Here is a 22,700-nt window from a genome sequence, read left to right on the forward strand (position 1 = left end):
TTGAGGACAAAGCGCCAGCCTGCCAGCCCCCTTGAGGTGTTCCTGTCACCAAGGACTGGAACAGAGATAGCAGGTGCCATATTGCTTCTCCACCAACTGTGCGTCTTTGTCCTCTCCAGGGGGTTTCAGTCCCTCAGTTTTCATCTTGCTCATTCACACATAAATATTTCCCAATTCCAGCCCAGACACAGGGGGCTGGTGGGTCCTAAGAGATCTGTGTGACCTCACAGCATGGACATTCCATGTGTGCTGCCTTCCAGAGGGAGGGACAAAGATGACCAACGTGGTAGCTTTTCTCCATCCAGAGTCTTTTCCTCCCCTTCCTATACCCAGCCTATAGGGCTGCTGAGGCACAATTGAGCTAGGGCTGGCAGGAGCTGTTGGTTCCTCCCTATTGGTGCATATACCACACCAGGGCTTCCACAGAGAGAGGGGCTCAAACCTTTCCTCTTAAGGGTCTGCAGAGGACTAACAGGTACTCAGACTGTGAGCTCCCTGCTCACTGGCCCTCCCCGGTGCTGCTTGCCTGGCTGCTCCATCAGAGGAAGGCACATCCTGAAATGGAGGGACATCAAACCTGCTTGAGTACCCCATAGGCAACCCAGGACCAGCACATTTCTCCCTGGCACAGTCAGGGATTCAACTAGGGGGACCTAGGACAGGCCAGCAGGCCAGATCCTGTACACCCAGGACTTGCTCGAGTTGCTCGGGGGGCTTGGAGGGGAGATTTGTAAACTAATCTTGGGAGGCAAGGGAGCCCACATGAGAGAACTGAAAAGAGAGTGCAGTGTGGGTCCCAGCCACAGCACACTCACAGAGCACCCCTGCCCCCACAAGAAAGCTGTGCTCTCAGCCAGGGCAGGATCCTGGACAGGGAAGCTCCCAGTCTATAGCACCATTGTGGGGCAGCTCAGCTAGTTTGAGCTCCTGCTTGTTCACAGATGCAGGAGGGAGACCATGGATCAGGGGACAGGGGAGAAGAGCAAAACGGCTCCTGACAGCCCAGCTGTGAATCTCAGATGACCCCACCTCCACAAGCAGACTTTCTGGTTGAGCAGGGCTGCTTCAGCCCCTCCCTGGTGGCTTTCCCCAGAAGCTGGAGCAGACCTTTGACCCCTGCCAAAACACCTACCTTACCAGCTTCTGTGGAGCATGAGGGTAAGCTTACCTAACTCAGCCCTATGCAGCCTCACTCCCCCAACCACCTCTGCTGTGGTAAAGAAGAAGGACACACCTGGAAGTTCCAGGGCCCCACCCGCCACCTGAGGCATCATATGCTTCCCCTGAAGGGCTGGACCCAGCCACAGGACCCAAAAATAACACTGAAGCCTGTTTCTTCTGGCAAGTGCCACCTACTGTCAGGGAGGTCAATTTGCACAGCCCTTTACAGCATTGACTGCCTCAGTCTTACAGAGTGTGGTTGATTCTCACCCACAAGCACCTACTGACTCTGAGATTGAACTAGGAGTGCCAATACAATTCACACTGTTAAGAAGACCACAGGCTGGGGAAAGAGAAAGGATTTCAAAGACCTCCATCCTCCCTCATCACACAGAGACAGGGAATCTGCCCACTCACATAGCTCACCACTCCTACAGCCTACAAACAACTAGAAACTGAGAAAACTACCACACTAAGGATATCCAGAACCAAGGCATCCATCCAGAACCTGGATTGCCATCAAAGCACCCACAGCAAAGCCAAAGTTTCTTACACAACATATGCTACAGACACTCCTTCACAAGTAAGGGGTGGGAGAAGCCTCATCTAAACAAAGGAAAATCCAAAAATAAGTGACAGCTGCCTCAGATCAGAGAAAGAACTTCAGAACTTTGAAAAATCAGAGTGAAAAACCACCCCCAGAAGGGAACACCAGCTCTCTAGCAATGGATACCCACAAAAATGAAAATATTGAAATGACAGAGAAAGAATCCCAAATATGGATTGTAAGAAAGCTCAATGAATCCAAAAGAAAATGGGAAACCAACTCAAAAGAACCAGAAAAACAATTCAGGAAATGACTAAGAATTTGACACATTATTTAAAAAAAAAACAAACAGAACATGTGGAAATGAAAAATTCATTTAAAGAAATACAAAACATAGTGGAAAGGGTTAAGAATAGACTAGATGAAGTAGAAGAAAGAATCTCAGAGCTTAAAGACAACTCTTTTGAATTAAGTCAGTCAGTCAAAAATAAAGAATAGAGAATTAAGAGGTAAGATCACAGACTACAAGAAATATGGGATTATGTAAAATGGTCAAATATAAGAATCATAGGCATCCCTGAGGGTAAAGAAGAAAACACACAAGGGCTGGAAAACCTATTTGAGGAAATAATTGAGGAAAACTTCCCTGGACTTGCTAGAAATTTACACATCCAGGCACAAGAAGTTCAACGAACAGCTGGGAGATTCATTGCAAAGAAGCAATCACCAAGACACATAGTCATCAAACTGGCCAAAGTCAACATGAAGGAGGAAAAAACAAACAATCCCATTAAAAAGCGGTCAAAAGCCATGAACAGAGGCCTTTCAAAAGAAGTAGACAAATGGGCAATAAACATATGGAAAAATGCTCAATGTCACTAATCATCAGGGAAATGCAAATTAAAACCACCGTGAGATCTCACCTTACCCCAGTTGGAATGGCTTTTATTAAAAAGTCCAAAAACAATAGATGCTGGCATGGATGCAGAGAGAAAGGAACACTTATACACTGTTGCTGCGACTGCAAATTAGTACAACCTCTATGGAAAACAGTATGGAGATTCCTCAAAGAACTAAAAGTAGACCTATCATTTTATCCAGCATTCCCACTACTGGGTATTTACCCAAAGCAAAAGAAGTCAGTTCATCAAAAAGACATCTGCACTTGTATGTTCATTACAGCACAATTCACAATTGTGAAGATGTGGCATCAACCCAAGTGCCCATCAATTCATAAATGGATTAACAAAATGTGGTATATGTATACCATGGAGTACTACTCAACCATGAACAAGGATGAATTAAGGCTTTTTGCAATACTTTGGATAAAACTGGAGATCATTATCCTAAGTGAAGTATCTAAAGAGTGGAAAAACAAACACCACATGTACTCCCCATTAAACTGGAGCTAACCAATGAGCACACATTTGCACAGAGGGAAGTAAATTTCAAAGGAAATCAAGCAGTAGGGAAGGGGGAGGAGGGAATAGGCAAAAACCTAACAGGTACAATGAACACTATCCAGGTGATGGGTACCCTCACAACCCTGACTCAAGCATAGCAAAAGTGATCCATGTAACCAAAAATATTTGTACCCCTGTAATATTTTGAAATAATAAAAACAATTTTAAGAAAGATAAAAGTAGACAAAGGACATAAGCTATTCACAAAAGAAATGAGAGCTAACAAACATGTGCAAGGCAGTCCATCCTTCAAAGTTTAAGCATCAAAGCATCATTAATCAAAGTATCTATAATCAAATAGACAGAATGAATTAAATTAAAACAATAAACTGCCATTGTTTTCTATTAAATTGGCAAATTAAATGATAATATCTGATGTTGATATTGGTGCAGTGGAATGGGCACCCTCATTCACCATTTTTAGGACTGTAAACTGGTCCGATTTCCTGAAGACCTTGAACCAAGCTTTACAAGTGTACATTCTCTGGATATAGTTATATCCCTCAAAAGAATTTCCTCTGAAAAAATCAAAGATATTCACCAAACACTCTGCATGAAAGTGTTATTTCTTGATGGGATTGTGCATGATTTTTATTTTCATTTTTATACTTTTCCGTAGTTTTCAAATATTTTCACTAAATATGGAGGACCAAAATAAACAGAAAAGCATAACATAAATATTATTTTTAAAAGATAAAATATGCACTAACTATCAAACTCCTCAAGAGAAACACCATTCCTTTGCTTTTCCTACCTTCATTCCATTAATGTGTACGAGGATGGTACTGGTGAACTGACTGCCACAGCAGGCCATGTACAGAGATAAATTAGAATACTTTCTTTGTTTCTCTGCCTTGACATGGATACAACATGGTTTTGCACTACAATCAGGAGACGGAATGATTTGGCAGCAGAAGTGAATTGAAGGCAATTTTCTATCTCCCTGGGTCTCAATACCCAGGTAACATTTCCAATGTTACCTATGGGCTTTTTCTGCATTAACAACCCCTTATTTATCATCTCTAAGACACATAATGGATATAGCCAATTACTACAAGAAATAGATTAGCACATTGAAGCTACAACAGGAGACAATGTTTTGCCAATTACTACAAGATATAAATTAGCCTATGTTTCATTCTTTGCACAGTAGACATTAACACTGAAGCTATGATGAGGGAAAAAAATGTCTTCTCAGAACATGATATTTTTGACTTTAAAAGCTAGAACACTTTAAAGTCAACTTCCTTTATTTGATAGATTGAGCCTGTATTGTTTTTACTAGCATAATACCTAGATACTTTGAATCAATGTTAAAATAGCTTCTCAAGCTAGAAGGTACTCTCTTGCATTTGCCAATAAGGAAAAATAATCTCACAGAGTCTTAGCCAAATCAGTAATTTCTCATACTTTAAAATGCCATATTTTGTTAAATTTAAGATGCCATCACTTGTTCAGATGCACCATTATTTTAGGTGCTATAGAAAAACATTGTAAATTATGAGAAAGTATGCATCTAAATCACAAGATATATCCCAATTTTAGAGATGTTCCCATGGGAAGAGGGAGAGCACCTGAGAATAAAATAATATAACATTGCAACATTTAGGCATTTCAGCCAGAGGCTAGGGCAGTTCTCCTCCATTTAGTTCATTTTTCTCTTTTCAGATTTCTGAAAGGAACTGACAGGTTTACAAACATATTCAAAGCTCAACCACTCAAAGACTAGTTCAAACTCCACACCACGGTGCATCACCCACAATCAGTGATACATTCAGGTTCAGATCAGGACATGCAAGCAGGTTGTTACAGTGCCAAGAATCTTGTGAGCTGCTTGTTAGAGCCAACTATTAAAAATTAAAATATACGGGGGGATGGGGGGGCATGGGCAATATATATAACCTGAACTTTTGTACCCCCATAATAAGCTGAAATAAAAAAAATTAAAAAATTAAAAAAATTAAAATATATTAATTTGCAATTAAATAGATGCTATCAAAAACAAAGGTATTTTAAAAGCATCATCTTTTAATTATGTTACTACATTTTACTATTACCTGTGCTCTCGAGATATATGCCTATTGTGTCTGTACAGCAGAAATATTACCTAATAGTGAGCTGCTGCACATTTCTTTCCAGTTCCGCATTCAGTGATATCACCCTGATAATTCAAAATCAGCCATGGTGGAAGCATTTGCACAATGGAAATTGGCAAATGTTACAACTCAGGGCTTCCCCCACCAGAGTCTGTTTTTCACCAGCACACCACTGCCTACGGTAACATAAGACTGTAAAAAGTTTGACTCTAAAATTGGTACATTAGCTACATATTACACATATTACATTTCAGTTTGCATGCATACAGATGAAAGTAGCGGATGATAGAAAGATAAGAGGGGACAACAAAAAGAAAAATCAAAAATCTAAGCAGTGGCCTTAAAAGAAACAGGAAAGCTTTAAGAAAAGATAGGATTTGTATTATTCAAATTACTCAGGGGGAAAAAAGGTTACTTCGGATTTCAGTGTTCACACTTCAGTACTCAAATCCTGAATAACCTTCTCACCTTGACTGCTTAATCAAATGCAGAAGGCAACACATGGCAATGTTTTACCACATGGGGCCTCTAACTTAAATGGGTTACCTTTTATCTTCAGTTTCCCATTAAACAGGAGACAATATTACTACTGTTTTTCAGTGACAACCACTTGGTATGAATTTGACTGTATGATGTCGCTCTCAGAATGACCCTCTTCTCTACAAACCACTGATATCCAATTTGGTCAAATGAAAGCTGGATGCTAAACTAAACACTGATGGCCAAAGCAACAATCTTTTTAATTTTCCATCATTTCACGCAGAGTGATATTAAGTGATTTCTGTGTAAAATAGTCAAAAGAATACAATGATCTCATAAAATGCCAAATACTGCAGCTCACCGTCCTTTGCCTCACATCTGAGGACTTGGGTAACCTGAGGAGGTTTATTTATGAGAATTCATGTAAATCCCATTAGGCTCCTCGTAATACCCAATGGCACTTTAGACCTAATATATTTTATTTTATTTGCATTTACATAATACAATTTAATAGTCTCATATTGTATAATCTCATTTCACTCAGTTCATTTTTTAAGAAAGACGAATTGCTTGCAGCTTTTCTACAAAAGAGATCTTATGTGAACCATACCCAGATAACTTGCAGAGAACTGGTTGCCATGGCTATACAAAAAAAGTAAGACACTGTCGCTAATAGGCATGTTGAAAAACTGATTCCAACGTGGACTTATGACACTGGTTTTTTGATCATATGAATTAAGAAAACCAGTGCAGCATCCAACTCTTATCCAAGGAACTAGGGGGAAATACTCCTTTTATTTTTAGAAATAAAGAATGTGTAAAAATTTATAACCAAACTGTTGAAAAATTAGAGCTATCCATGTTACTGTGTTTAACTCTGTTTTAGTTTCCTCATACAACGTTCTTTTCTTCTCCTTAATGTAACTGGTGTTTTCACTAGGGATTGTTTCTGTCATTAGAGTCATTAAGCACTGGGTTCATCATTGTGAACAAAAAGAGAGAAAAGCATGACTGAGCATGTCTCCTTCAGGAGATGTCAGCTGGCCCTTCATTGCGGGGACAAAGCTTCACTAAGGAGGTTGGAGGAATGACAGGAGATAAGCCTAGAAAGCTACATTGGGACAATATCACGGAAGGGTCATGTACGTGTCGTGATACAAAGTTTAGCATTCTGTCATAACGCAACCAAGAGTCACCAAATGATATTTTTAAAGTAGGGCACAATTTTTAAAATACTTTAGAAGCATCAGTCTGGCAGCTGAGTAAAGATGTTTTAGGGAGAAAAGCTGCCTGAATAAGGGATATCAACTTCTTAGGACACAACTGCAATAGTCTAAGTGAGAGGCAGAAAAAACTTGCAGTGCAGATCTCAAAGCTGCGTGAATATCCATTTAAAAAATTCAGTCAAAATTGTGATAACGTAGGAGCTTTGTAGCTTTACTGAAGCGTGAATAGTTACAGGACAGAATTATGTCCTGAGCACAGGTCTCTATCTCACTTCCTCCCCTAGAAACTCCCCCCAGCACATCCCTTCAGGGTGTAGATTCTTGAGCTTCCCACCCAACAACTCATCTCAAGTATTTATTTCTTGGGAAGCAGCCCAGTCAAGCCATTCTGCCCTGTCTAGTCCTGGAATTCTGGAGAATATCATTTTCTCTATCTTACTAGTCATATGCAGGCCTACATTGGAGATGTAGCAGGTTTGGCTCCAAGCCATCACAATAAAATGAGTATCACAATAAAACAAGTCACAAAATTTTTTTTGCTTTCCAACACTTATAAAAGTTATGTTTATACTGCACTGGAGTCTATTAAGTGAGCAATATGTCTAAAAAAACAACGTACATACCTTAATCTAAAAACACTTTGTTGCTTAAAAATGCTAACATTCAGCTGAGCCTTTAGCGAATCATAATCTCATTTGCTAGTGGAGGGTCTTGCCTAGATGTTGATGGCTGCTGACTGATTAGATCAGGGTGGAGGTTGCTGATCTAAAATTAAAGTGGCTATGACAATTTCTTAAGATAAGACAACAATGAAGTTCACTGCATGGATTGACTCTTCCTTTCATGAAAGATTTCTCTGTAGCATGTGATGCTGTTTGATAGCATTTTACCCACAATAGAACTTTTTTCAAAGTTGGAGTCAATCCTCTCAAAACCTGCTACTGTTTTATCAACTAAGTTTCTATAATATTCTAAATCCTTTGTTGTCATTTCAACAATGATCACAGTATCTACACCAGGAGACCATCTCAAGAAACCACTTTCTTTGCTCATCCAAAAGAAGCAACTCCTCATCCATTAAAGTTTTATCATGAGATTGCAACAATTCACTCCCATCTTCAGGCTCCACTTATAATTCTAGTTCTCCTACTATTTCCACCACATCTGCAGTTACTTCCTCCACTGAAGTCATGAAGCCCTCAAAGTCATCCCTAAGGGTTGTATTCAACTTCTTACAAACTCCTGTTATTGTTGATGTTTTTACCTCCTCCCATGAATCACAAATGTTCTTAATGGCATCTAAAATGGTGAATCCTTTCCAGAAGGTTTTCAATTTACTTTTCCCAGACCCATCTGAGGAATCACTATCCATGACAGCTATAGCCTTATAAAATATATTTCCTGAATAAGTCTTTAAAGTTGAAAGTCAAAATTACTCCTTGATCCATGTGATGCAGAATGGATGTTGTGTTAGCAAGCATGAAAACAACATTAATTTCCTTATACATCTCCATCAGAGCTCTTGGATGACCAAGTGCATTGTATATGAGGAGAGATATCTTGAAAATAATCTTTTTTTTTTCTGAGCAGTAGGTCTCAACAGAGGGCTTAAAATATTTAGTAAACCATGCTATAAACTTATGTCCTGTCATCTAGGTTTGTAGTTCCACATATAGAACACAAGCAGAGTATATTTAGCATAATTCTTATGGGCTCCAGGATTTTCAGAATGGTAAATGAGCACTGGCTTCAACTTAAAGTCACCAGCTGCATTAGCCCCTAACAAGAGAGTCAGACTGTCTTTTGAAGTTTTGAAGCCAGACATTGCCTTTTCTCTGGCTATGAAAGCCCTAGATGGCATCTTCTAATAGAAAGCCGTTTCTTCTACATTGAAAATCTTCTGTTTAGTGTAGCCACCTTTATCAATGATCTTAGCTAGATCTTCTGGATAACTTGTGGCAGATTCTACCTTAGCACTTGTTGCTTCACCTTGTACTTTTATGGTATGCAGATGGCATCTTTCCTTAAACCTAATGAACCAACTTCTCTGCTAGCTTCAACCTTTTCCTCTGCACCTTTCCCTCATTGCTCAGCCTTCACAGAATTAAACAGAGGTAGGGCCTGTCTCTGGAATAGGCTTTGTCTTAAGAGAATGTTGTGGCTGGTTTGATCTTCTATCCAGACACTCAAACTTTCTCCATATCAGCAATAAGCCTGTTTTGCTTTCTTATCATTCATGTGTTCACTGGAGTACCACTTTCAATTTCCTTCCAGAACTTTTCCTTTGCATTCACAACTGGGCTAACTGTTTGGCACAAGAGGCCTAGTTTTTGGCCTATCACAGCTTTCAACGTGCCTTCCTCACTAAGCCTCATCATTTTTAGCTTTTGATTTAAAGTGAGAGAAACTCTTACTTGAACAATTAGAGGCCTTTGCAGGATTATTGATTGGCCTAATTACAAAATTGTTGTGGCTCAAGGAATAGGGAGGCCCAAAGAAAGGGAGAAACAGGAACAGTGAGCTGGTAGAGCAGTCAGAACATACCTAATATTTATTAAGTTTGCCATCTTATATGGGCATGGTTCATGGTGCCCCAAAACAATTGCAATAGTAACATCAAAGATCACTGATGACAGCTCACAGCAGATATAATGAAAAAGTTTGAAATATTGCAAAAATTACCAAAATGTGACAGAGACTTGAAGTGAGCACACGCTGTTGGAAAAATGGCACCAACAGACTTGCTGGATGCAGGGTTGCCACAAACCTTCAATTTGTACAAAAACACAGTATCTTCAAAGAGCAATAAAGTGAAGCACAATAAAATGAGGTATGTCTTGTATCCATATTTCTACTCTCTGGGAATAATTAGTGAAAGTGAGACAGGGAACTGGTAGACATTGCTTTAGGCATTGCCGCAGCATTGCCTGAGTCAGGAAGTCTCAAAACAAAGTTTCAAACTATTCTGATCAAAACAGGATGGAGGCAGGGCAAATTCCAACCCATTAGAGCCAAGACAGTGGAGAAATTAACTACTTCTTGACCAAGTCTCTGTCACATTTTGGTACTTTTTGCAATATTTCAAACTTTTTCATTATTATTATATCTGTTGTGATCAGTGATCTTTGATGTTATTATTGCAATTGTTTGGGGGCACCATGAACCATGTCCATATAAGATGGCAAACTTAATCAATAAATATTAGGTATGTTCTGACTGCTCTACCAGCTCACTGTTCCTGTTTCTCCCTTTCTTTGGGCCTCCCTATTCCTTGAGCCACAACAATTTTGTAATTAGGCCAATCAATAATCCTGCAAAGGCCTCTAATTGTTCAAGTAAGAGTTTCTCTCACTTTAAATCAAAAGCTAAAAATGATGAGGCTTAGTGAGGAAGGCACGTTGAAAGCTGTGATAGGCCAAAAACTAGGCCTCTTGTGCCAAACAGTTAGCCCAGTTGTGAATGCAAAGGAAAAGTTCTGGAAGGAAATTGAAAGTGGTACTCCAGTGAACACATGAATGATAAGAAAGCAAAACAGGCTTATTGCTGATATGGAGAAAGTTTGAGTGTCTGGATAGAAGATTAAACCTGCCACAACATTCTCTTAAGACAAAGCCTATTCCAGAGACAGGCCCTACCTCTCTTTAATTCATTATACGCTTCATTACCATAAAAGTGTCTAAGGACACCTCCCACTCCCATCATGCACCTGATGCCATGACACTTCCTTTTTGACCATATTTAGTCAAAAGGAGGGTGTCACCGTAATTCCAGGAAAACACCACCCCTTCCGTGAATACCTCTCACCTTGTTTAGCCTATAACTAGCCACTGCTTAAATAGAGAAGCAACAGGACCCATGGGGCTGGTTCTCTTCCGCAGGGAAAACGAGCCTCCACTCTGTCTGTGAAGTAGACGTTCTATAGTTTCTGAACAAATCTTGTTTTCAATTATACTGTTAGCTTGCTCCTGAATTCTTTCTTGCATGAAGCCAGAATTGGGAGTCACTTTCCCATGTCAAAAGTATGTTTGAACCTTTTATTTACTTTCTGGCAAATATTGTTGCTTTAAAATAATGTAGATTTTTTAAAAATACATACCTCATTTGCATAAATGTGATATACATCTGTAGCACCCTGAGAAAGTAACAAAAATGTTTCACTTGACCTGGGAGGGGAATCCCAATGTGGAAAAATTTTTCAGACTTAGGTGTTGATGGTTTTTCTCAAGAACTGTATTTGAGATGATGAAGAAACACTCAAGGGAAAGAAAACAGGGTTTTTACAACAAGAGTTCAGATTTGATTCTTTATTTAGACTAGATATTGGACCTAGATAGAGAGACAAAGAATTAATGTAAAATAGTCAAATCTTACTGGAGTCAGTGATCTTCAAAGGGAATAATTTTCAATCTTATTTACACCCTTATCACATAAAAGTAATACCAAATACCATCGGCAGCAGTAACAATAGCTCATTATAGCAGTAATTCTTACATGGGAAGGGGAATTCAGCTGTGGTTGTGGTGGTCCACATCACAGTACAGGAGTGGGAGGGGAAATAAATGGACATAAGCATTTTGAAAGAGCTTCCAGGTGAAACTGACATACCTTTCCACCCCTCACCCCCCTTCTACCCCTACCACAAATAGTTGCATCCTCCCTTCCCCTGAGTTAAAGTCTGCTTAAAGTCTGGGTCACTGGAAGTTGTCGTGAGACCTGGGGTCTCCTAGCAGGACCAAGTTGAGTTGGGTTGGAATGGTTGTGTTACTGGCTGCTGAACTCCTCAGTTCTTGTCTTCTCACAATCGAAGAATGAGAGCAAGTGACAGTTTTGAAGCAGCAAGCAGTAAAGTTCATTAAGCAAGTACACCTCCAGACATGGAGGCAGACTGCCAAGAAAGATCAGCAAGCGATAGATAGTACACTCTAAAGGGGACCGGGGGTAGGAGTGGGCACACGTCCCAGTGGACAGTGGCACTGGGGTCTCTGTGTCATCCCTTTTTCTCTTGTCTGGCCTCTCCTCCTTTATGACATTGTCTCTTTTTTGTTTTTTCTTGACCAGTGGGGATGTCGTTTCCTTCCTGCTGTCAGGCAGGAGTTTTTTCACCTTATATGGTTAGGCCTGGATGGCTTGTGTCCAATGCCCCCTGTGAGGGAGGGACTGTAACGTATAATGTGCCCAGTGTTGTTTCTGTCATGTTTCTTGTAATAGTTGTGGTTACCCTTATCTTGTTATCATTACAGTATGTTCTCTTACTCAGTATCCCATTTGTTTACCAGGCTTGTTTTCGTATTTTCTCTGTTCATGCCTCCCTTTGCTTACAATAACATTCTATGACACTTATGGCTAACCTTATCTTGTCGTGTGTCTTCTTACTCAGTATGCCATTTGTTTACACGGCCTGTTCCCTACCTCTTCTACTCATGCTTCACTTTCTCTCCTATGCTAATAGTGGAACCTGTATTTATATTCTCACTTTTCTCCTCTGAAATGAACTGAATTCTTTGTTTCTTTATTTAAGGCAAACTGGTACACCAAAGTTGAATCTAGCCATAGACAGTCATTTTAAACCTAAACAGTGATTTTTAAAAATTTGTGTTTAGTTGCATTTAGATAAAGCATTGATTTTTCCAGTTTTTCATAATTGCCTCTACTCTTTCTTATGCCAGGTTTCATCCACTTGTCTGTTTTTTCTAACTATCCTCTAGAGGGATTTAGTTTGTGACTTCTCGGTTGAGACAAGAGACTTTGTAAAGATGTAACATTTTTTTACTTAAAATAATGTTTCCTAATCATAAATATGTGACAAGGAATACAGGGACAGAGTGGAAAGTTTATCAAGACAGGCATAATTATTCTATTTCATTATCTTTTCATCAAAGATCTTGCTCCTACAAAGTCCATAGTGAACTCACGGAACAGTCAAGTAAGTCTAGGTCATCTGAGTAATTGAAGTAAGAAAACAAAATGTCTTTGTCCTCGACCCTAAGGGCTGCCTGAGGTTTGAGCTCAAATGAGACTTTGCCATCTGTAGGTGTCTCTGTCTCTTTCTTGCTGTTACAGGTTAGGCCACACTGCTCCCAGTGGTGTGTCAATGTGACAACCTTCCTTGGCTAGTAAATCAAGAATTCTCTTCCCAACTGCCTTATTTTCCTATGTCAATATATCTTGGTCCTTAAGAAATTTGTTTCTGGGACTCACCATAATTTTTTGTAAGTTATAGGCCAACAAGATGAAGTGACTTAACATTATAGACTACCAACAATCTAGGCCGGATGTGGTGGCTCGCACCTGTAATCCTAGCACTCTGGGAAGCCGAGGTGGGAGGATTGCTCAAGGTCAGGAGTTTGAGACCAGCCTGAGCAAGAGTGAGTCCCCATCCCTACTACAAAAACAGAAAATATTAGCCAGGCATGGTGGTGCACGCCTGTCATCCCAGCTACTTGGGAGTCTGAGGCAGGAGGATCCCTTGAGACTAGGAGTTTGAGGTTGCTGTGAACTAGGCTGATGCCACGGCACTCTAGCCTGGACAACAGAGTTAGACACTGTCTCAAAAAAAAAAAAATCTAATTTTTGGCAGAATTTGCCTCCATTTCTGCCAAGGGATCATTGAGAGTGACAAACAAGAACATCATATTATTATAGAAAGGTGACAGACAAGGAAAGAATGCAAATGCATGAAGGGGACAAGAGTAATTAACATGATATAGAACTCTAAGGTCTATGGTACAGGTGAATGTATCACAGGCCCTTACTTGAATACTGGCAAAATGTTATTACCCTAATCTTACTTTCAAGTATATGAAAGAAAGTATAACTCTCTGATTTCAAACAATTTTGAAACATTGTCCACTCTTTCCTGAGGAAGCGTTCATCACCATGTGATAGCTTTGAGTTAGCAAAGTTGATGTTCCAAGATGTTATTTACCACTTTGCATTTCCCCTACAACTCAGGAAGCTATCAGTAGGTGAGCAATATTGCACCAAATATGCCTAACTATTTAAAAAGTTCATGCACAGTTTACACAAAGCAAGGTATTAGCATTATTTTCTACTTAATTTTGATTTTCAAAGGTGCTTGTTTATTAAGTATAACCACTGAATATTATAATAGATGTAAATTTCTCTTCCACATAGCGAGGTGTGCATGAAATATGATTATATACTTATAATTTATCTGATCTTCATTTCACCCCAATCTCAGTCAATTTGGAGGTTTCCACTCCCTTGGTTTATATTCCATGGGTGGGGATGAGTTATAGAGTACCAAGACATAGCATCCTCTGGTATCCACTAAAGAATGATTCTCACACTGTACGTTTCAATCTATGCTATCAATTTAGTGATCACACTAGAAGATTTTAATAAAAGAATAAAATAGGTAACAAAAGAAAACATAAACCAGCATCATAAATACTTTTTGATGAACATTTTGTGTGACCGGAGCCACAATATAAAATGTCTTTCTTACTACAGGTCATGAGTCAAAATTTTTTAAAAATATTGCACAAAGACATCAGTGTGACTACTGGGTCTCCAGACATGGTGTCCAAATATTGCCTGCATTTTGGGAACTCATACTGGGATGCACAGAAAGACACAGCCACTCTCCCATGCCATTTGAGAAAGGCAGAGAGCTTTCTGAGGCTGTCTGCAGTCCTCTCTGCCTGGACATGCCACATTGACATTTCTACTCCACCTTCCCTGAGTTCTTAGGAATTCAGGAGTGCTTCCCTGCATAGCTTGCTGTCTTCCTGGGCTCCACCCCTGAAGTAAGGCTTCAGTTGCCTCGAATCTTCAACACCCAAACACATCTGCGGTTTTATTAAAGTTATTAAGTGTGAAACGTCTGATTTCCTTAAGTACTAAGTTTGACAATTGGTATCTCTGACATTTCATTTTGACATTTCTTGTTTCATTTTAACTGTGAAGGTACATCCTCAGTCTTTCAAATGTATGGTTTTTGGCTTGTGATTATCTTTCAAAAATTTGTTTAGAGCAACTTTTATGGAACCATGGATAAGTCAAAAAATCATGTTATTTTTGAATATGAGTTCCATAGTGGAACCAATGCAGCGCAGACAGCTCAAAATATCAATGGAGTGTTTGAGAAGGATGTGGCTAATGAATGCACAGTACGTCAATGGTTTGAGAAGTTCCATTCTGGTGATTTGAGTCTTGAAAATGAGCCACGTGGGCGACCTGAGACCAAGATGGACAATGATGTAGAAGCGAATCCATCTCAATCTCCATGTGGATTAGCAGCAAGGTTTGACGTTACTATTCCAACAATATTGCATCACTGGAAACACATAGGCAAGGTAAAGAAGCTGGATAGATGGGTATCACATGAATTAAACAAGTGTCAGCAGAGAAACCATCTCGAAGCTTGCCTTTCTTTGCTCTCCCAACATAAAGGCGAACCATTTCTACACTGTATTGTTTCATGTGATGAAAAATGGATTCCTTTGACAATCGCAAGCATTCGGCACAATGGTTGGATAAGGATGAAGTGCCAAAACAGAGTCCAAAACCAAATACTCATCAAAAAAAGCTAATGGTGTCTGTTAGGTGGTCCAGGGCTGGTATTATCCACTACAGCTTCATGAAGCCTGGTCAGTAGATTACAGTGGATGTCTGCTGCAACCAGTTGGATGAAATGATGAGGATGGTTGTGATTAAGCAGCCAAGATTGGTCAATACAGGAAGGCCAATCCTCTTGCAAGACAACATTTGACCACATGTTGCACAAATGCTGCTCAAACTATAGCAGCAGGACTTGGAAACTCTCTGTCATCCACCTATTTACCAGACCTTGCACCAACTTCTTCCAGGCTTTGAACCACTTCTTGCAAGGAAAAATATTCAATTCTCAACAAGCTATGCAAAATGCCTTTTGCTATTTCATCACCACTCACTCTCCAGGCTTCTTCACTGCTGGCATAAACAAGCTAGCGTTAAGATGGTAAAACTATGTGGAGAGTTTAGGTGCATACTTTGTTGAATTATACTGCTTCTTGCTTGAGATATAATAAACTACACTTTTAACTCAAAATTGGACATTTCATATTTAATGACCTAATACTTTCCACCCTTTCTTTTCCAACCAGAGGGAGCACGATACAGGCCCACTTATCAAAAGACTAGAGTTCATTTTTTTCCTTCCCTCAGATTCTCCCCTCCTCCTAGTTCTTCAGATTTTTATCTAGTCTGGGAAACAGAAAACTGTCCTTGGGAGTATTTTTTTTTTACCTGTTGTTCATGGCATAACTTCATGCCCAGAATGCTTCAATGCTTTTCCATCATAAGCCAGTACAAAGGCCCAAGTTCTTCAAATTCAAAAAACGTTTTTTTCACTCAAAATTATTGTTTCTCCCCTGCATTCATAAGCTTATTTTTAAAAACTAAAAGCCAAGAATTGAGTGATTTTTCTATTCTTCTGCTATAACAACCATTCCGTAAGGCAATGGATACCACCTGAGCCTTTGTTTTAGCTTTATGGAAGGAAGGATACAGAATAAAAAGGAATTATCAGCCGTGAATGACATTTCAATTAATATTTCAACACTAGCCCTAATTATTAAATTTAAAAGGATAATAAGTAAATGTGAAATTCAAAGGGGTATGTGTGTGAATAATACTTTCACGCTGGTATTTACACTTAACAAATTCTGTTTAATTAAATCCTGTTTTTATTCAAAGCCCAAGTGGAACAATTCTTTTAAACTTTTTTGAAAACGTACATAATAAGTTTTTTAAAAACTCTGTGAATACATATATGTCCCTTGACTTCAGGTTAGTATAGCATCAAAACTTTTTGCAATGATCTTGTGTTTTCATTTTATGCTAAATGAACTGTGCACATTTGATGCGATACAAAATAATACGTGTCCAAATTCTCATTTCAGGTATAAAATTTGAAAAAAAATTGCTTAAACCTCCCCAAATTATAAAAGCTCACCAAGAATTTTATGATTTAAGAGCTTTCAGCCAACTTTATTGTAAACCATATGTGTGCTATTGCCAAATAGATGACCCTTTTATGTAAATGAAAAACACCCATCCACAATCTTTCTTCTGTAGCCTATAAATCGTATTTTGTTTACTTGCATCAGAATTGTGCAAGAAATATTTGTGCTGTCATTTTCATTCACTATTATCATACTTTAATTTTTCCAAATATTAAATATATATTAATATGAAATAATATTTAAACATTAAATAATATGCTATATGCTGATCAGTTGATGGGGCTAGTATTAGTACAGGAATATACCAAAATCAGTAGCTACGGGAAAAAGTCAGATGTGATAAAAGCCCATGAAGGAGGCCAGTTAATTGCCATGACATCCTGTTTCTGGTTAAACAAGACAGATTTATTCAAGCTATGGAAAACTTTAGTCTCATAAGAGTTTTGAGTTATAGATGGCCTTCGGAAAAGCATCCCTTGCATAAAATGCAAATGCTAGTCCTTGAACTACTTATAACTGTGGCAATAAGTACTTCAAAGCTGGGAATTATTCTGATGACTGTTATTTTTCTCAAACTACTATCAAAATGATTCGAATCACTGCATCTTTGGCTCTATTCTTTTCAAAATTTTTTCCTGCCAACATGATTTATCAGGAGTTGGGAAAGTGATTACAGCTATTTCATGCTATACATTGTTTTTGAGATGCTCGTGACTTTTGGGGTACTATTCTGAAGGAGGATGCCTAATAGCTTTTTAAAGTTGCTTTTCCCACTTGAAAATATGTTAAGCACCTGTCAGTCACTGCCCTATCTTCTTTATATATGCTTATCTTGGAGAGTCTTTACCAGAACCTTATGTTAGACATTTTATCAGTCAAGGTCCAACTAGGAAAATAGAAACCCTTCTAAGTACTTAAAATAAAGGTAATTTAATACAGGGATGAAGATCAGGGAGGCAACCTGGAGGTTAGAAACTGTGACCACCCTAGAGCTAGAGGGAATGGGGTGAGGAGCGGGTTACTGAAACTTAGGGTCTGCACTGGCGGAAGCTGGACTGAGGGAATGGCCACCCAGGGGTTGCAGAGCCACAGAGAAGAAACAGCAGTACCAGAGACGCCACCAAGGCAGAGGAAGAGGGAGAGAAATAGCCTGGCAGCTCCCTTCCTCCAATGTTCCAATCTCCTGCTCAGGCTTCCCGTTAGACCAACCCAAGGTAGAAGCCTGGAAAAGCCATCCTGTAGGGGTAGCTCCCTGCCAGTAAAATGGAGCAGGGGAAAGAAGGGCCAGGAATGCACCTTAGAGTAAACCCCAGCACAGCATGACCTCTCCGTTCTCCTCAGATGGGGAAGCCATTCCACTTCCAGTCAATAGCATAGCTATGCGTATGTGAAATCCAACCTGTGTTCAATCCCCTCCATGATAATCATCACATACTATCAGCATTCTCAAAATCCTTAGAGTTGCAACTATCACCTATACTAAAACATAACTCTGTAAAAACAAACATAAGTATGATTCTAAATCTCTTTTTCTACAGATATATGAAGATTATTTTTATTCTAAAAGAATCAGACCTAAAATGCTCTGCAAGGTAGTGTAAGATATCTGGTCTAGCAATATCATAAATTCAGTATCCTTTTGAATAAAAATCACCTACTACTTGGTCTTAAGCAGCAGCAGGGACAGTGAACATAATAAATCTTAATCACATTAACCTTTTTAGTCAGTCATACATAGGTGACTTCGGTCTCAAAATTTCTGGTTTGGTTTCTCTATGGTTTTTAAGCGTAATTCTTAAAGTGCAGAGGATCATACAAACTCAGTTCCTGCTTTTAAATTATCAATATTTTAATTACATATATATCTTCTGACTTTCTCTCTGTGCCATTAAGAAGACCAGACCTGCTGGAATTCAAGGAGCATGTAAATGATTTTCCTCAGCTAATTGACAATCTCAGCAAATGTACAAATCCATTTTGCTAATCTTCAGCAAACTGTAAGAAATGAGGCTATGACAAGCCAACAATTTTCTCTAATACACTGCTTCTTTTCCATAAATTAAAATGTTTCCACTATGTCCTCTAAAACTCATATTTAATTATTAACAAACTTTCCCACCATTTCAACTTCTTTATTAACCGTTGGTTTGTCTCCTTTAGAGGAAACTAGCTCTCCCCTGACTCTGCTGCTCCTCTGGGTCTCTCAAGGGAAAGCTGTTCATTTCCCAACACCTCGTGCACTTCAGGGCCTGAATCAGGGACCTCCTCGCTCTGCACTGCTGCTCCAGGACCAGTCAGCTCCTCCACTAGCTTATATAAGCCTCTCCGGCTTTGAGGTCCACTCAGGTCATTGGCTATTTACCCCACACTCCTTTTTATCAGTAAGGATTACCAGGCTCCTGGTCAGTCTCCCTCTTTTATTGAAGACTTTGACACATAGCTCACTGCCATCACCTTAACTTCTTCCACCGTCCTAGCAATTGTCAACATCCCTGGGGAGGACAATTCCCTGAAGTCTTAGTACCTGGGCTCCCTATCTGTAATGACCTTTCCCTTCATTCCACTTCAGTCACCTACTCTCATGGCCACCCTAGAATTCACCATTCCCTGGAACTGACATCACAAATTTAAGACTTTTTATCCTCTAACTAAACTATCTTACTATTCCACTTGGCTCATTCATTAGCCCCCAAAACACCGGTTTTTCCAATTTGTTAATATCTCTAGTTCTCAACTGTTTCTTTGTCAGGATCTTCCTCTCTTCTCTTTGCTCTCACTTCAGATTATATTTAAAGCCCCACATTTCAGGGACTCCCTCATCTCCTTTACCCCACCATCCTCCTACCATTTTAGCCCAGGAAAACACCAACCCTGGGTGAAGCCAAATGTCTACCTTCTCTGCACATGCACTTGGACTGTTGAATTTTGTTGTATAATCAGAAAGTTCAGTAGGTTTGTATCACTCTAAATTCAAGATCACAAACCTCATCTGGAAGCGCAGCACCATTCCAATATGCTTTTATGCTTCTTTTATCAAATCGCTGCCCTGTTAACACCATCAGTATTTTAAACATCTCCTGTTGCTTTGTTGCCTCCACATCTGCTCTCAACAAATGACCTGTCCTGCAATTGCATGGAAATAATAAAGGCCAAACAGAGTGAAGCTCCCTCACTGCCAGACTGGCTCCCTCTTTATATTTTCTTCTTTCACTCTTCCCTCCTTCCTCTTGTTACTACATGTTTTAAGCCAGTGGTTCCCAAAGTTTAACTTCCAAATCAGCAACGTCAAGGAACTTAGAAATTGAAATCCTTCAGCCCCACCTCAGGCCTAACCAACTCGGAAACTCCAGAGGTGAGACCCAATTGTCTGTAGTTTAACAAGCCCTCCAGATGATTCTGATGTGTTCTCAAATTTGAGAACAACTATCTTAGGCTAATCCTTCTGTCTGTGCTCTGGATCCCACCCAAAACCACATTTCCAGGGGTTTAGAGAAATGGCACCAACATTTACACCCCCAGCCATTACCATATCTAACATCTGACGATTTCAACACCTACCTAATTCATCCCTGTATGTCAGTCCTGTTCTTCTACAAACAATTCTCCACCCTGTAGCCAGTGTGATTCTAACTTTGTTAGTGTCATTCTATTTATTATAACCTGTTGAAGTCCCCTCTTCACTGTTAGCAAACAATCCAATCTTTCAACTTCTTATAAGAGCTTTCGGGATGTGATATCTGTCTCCCTGGCTTTATCCTGGACAATTTTAATGCTCCAGGCATCCTAAAATTCATTCTGTGCCTATAAGGCCAAGTTCTTCCTATTGTCTGGCCCTTTGTGGATGTTGATTCGTCATCTGGGAACCCTCTTCCTTCTGACTGTTTCTTCTGGCTAAGTCTATTTGCCCTTCACATCTCAGGTCAGAACCCACTTCATCACGGAGCCTTGGCCTGACCTTCAGGCTAGACTGAACTTCACTACCATATGCTTTCTTAGCTCCATGTTCATCTCCTATCATAGTTTTCACTTTTTTCTAATGACTGTTATCTATGCTAGCCTGAAAGCCGTTTGAGGGCAGGGACTATGTCCACCTCATTCACCACTGTGTACTCTATACCTAGCATAACACCTATGTCTGGCATTGGGTGGATGCTCAATAAATACCTATTGAATGAATGAACAAGCGAATGAATTTCAAAATATATAGTGTGGTTTTGGTCTTTATTTTCATTTCTCTTAAAAATATTCTTCATGTTCAATCTTTCTTCTTCTTTTTTTTTTCACCACTACTTCCATTATTCTTTTAAAAAGTCCTAGGCCCGTGGTTCCCAGTCTGTGTGTCAAGGTGCCCCAGGGTACCTTAGCAAGCTCACAGGGGCGCCATGAGATATTTTTTATTTTCAAGAGAAGCAGAGCAACCTCCGTCAGATACCATGCAAACTACTTAGCTCAAGGGAATTCAGAGTTTCAACACTACACAACTATATTTCTTTAAAAAAATGTCATATCTTTGTGAAGCTGGCTTTTTAGCAGTGTCTGTGATAAAAAAAGGAAATATCATGTGGAAATCAATATGGTACAGAAGGTGCAGAAGTAGGGTAGAGGTGTCCAACTTGATTCAAAATTGAAAAGATGTACAGTACCCAATAGGAACTAAGTTGTTAGAACATAAATGCTCATTAACTTTTTTGGACCTAATTACTTAATAAGTAGAACTGTTAATTTTTTCTTCAGGCCTAGAGGCACTGTAAAAAAAATTACTGAGACACTAAAGGAGCTGAGAAAATTTGGAAACCTCTGTCCTTACCAATTGCTAATTTTCCTTTTTATGGATTCTATGGGTTCCCCTAAGTTACCTGTTTTATTTGTGTTTATATTCCCACCCTGTCACTTATGATTTCTATCAGTTTGGTTTTTTGGGTAATTATGATATACACCTTGTCCTTCTTTGGTTCTGATTCATTTTGCCTAATTTCCATCATACTTTCTCTCTCTTCTCCATAATAACTTCTAAATCTCCCTATTATAAACTGCTTGTGGCACTGAAATACAATTTTATAAAGAAAAGAAAGCTAGCTTTGTGAAGCTCTATGTGCATACACATAAACGCCTGTTTTGCAGGTTTTACATGTTTTGTTTTTGTGTGTGTATGAAAAGCTAATTATGTACCTTAGCCTCCTTTTAAGAAGGAAGTATTACAATGATTTGACCTTACACAATCGTAGAGGCTGGCTGAGCAGTTCCTTTAAGGACATCGTCTTCTCATCTGATGCTGGAGCTTGAAGTTCAGAGGCAGGCAGTCAGAAAGGGAGGGTCAATCTATAGTAGGAGAGAGCAAGACAAAGCTGGAACTCCCAACTGCAAGGTGAACTGAACCCTGTGTCCATCCTTTTGCCTCTGACCTTAGTGATATGAGTGTCCTTCAAAAGCTGGGTCCCTTCATTATGGAGCTAAACACACACACCCCTACAGGAAGATCCAGGAGATGGTGAACAGTTGCAGCCCAGTCGGTACCTCCCAGTAACAGGATGGGGCAGCAGATCAGCCACAGTCTGCTTCCCTTCTTTCCTCCAAATCTCACACAAGTCTCACTCGTGCGGCCCACTCCAACTGGAAACCCACAGGAAAGGGCATTCTGAGAAATGTAGTTTGGCCTAGTCAAGCAGACACATTACAAAACCACCACAGGCATAGTACCCAGGTCCTTTCCCAAGGTAGATTACAATTACAATTATAGTTACAGGCTAAACACCTGTTCA

At 39.5% G+C, this 22,700-nt stretch overlaps 1 long non-coding RNA gene across 1 annotated transcript; it reads right to left on the bottom strand.

The window, feature by feature from the left end:
• Positions 1-15,868: 15,868 nt before the first annotated feature.
• LOC123643651 lies at positions 15,869-22,429 on the bottom strand. Its single transcript, XR_006736864.1, has 3 exons — positions 22,406-22,429; positions 22,157-22,260; positions 15,869-15,904 (listed from the first exon to the last, which is right to left on the bottom strand). It is a non-coding gene; the product is annotated as an uncharacterized LOC123643651 (long non-coding RNA).
• Between the last annotated feature and the right edge of the window lie 271 nt (positions 22,430-22,700).

This window comes from Lemur catta, chromosome 8 (assembly GCF_020740605.2).
Source record: "Lemur catta isolate mLemCat1 chromosome 8, mLemCat1.pri, whole genome shotgun sequence".
In the NCBI taxonomy this organism is placed as follows: domain Eukaryota; kingdom Metazoa; phylum Chordata; class Mammalia; order Primates; family Lemuridae; genus Lemur; species Lemur catta.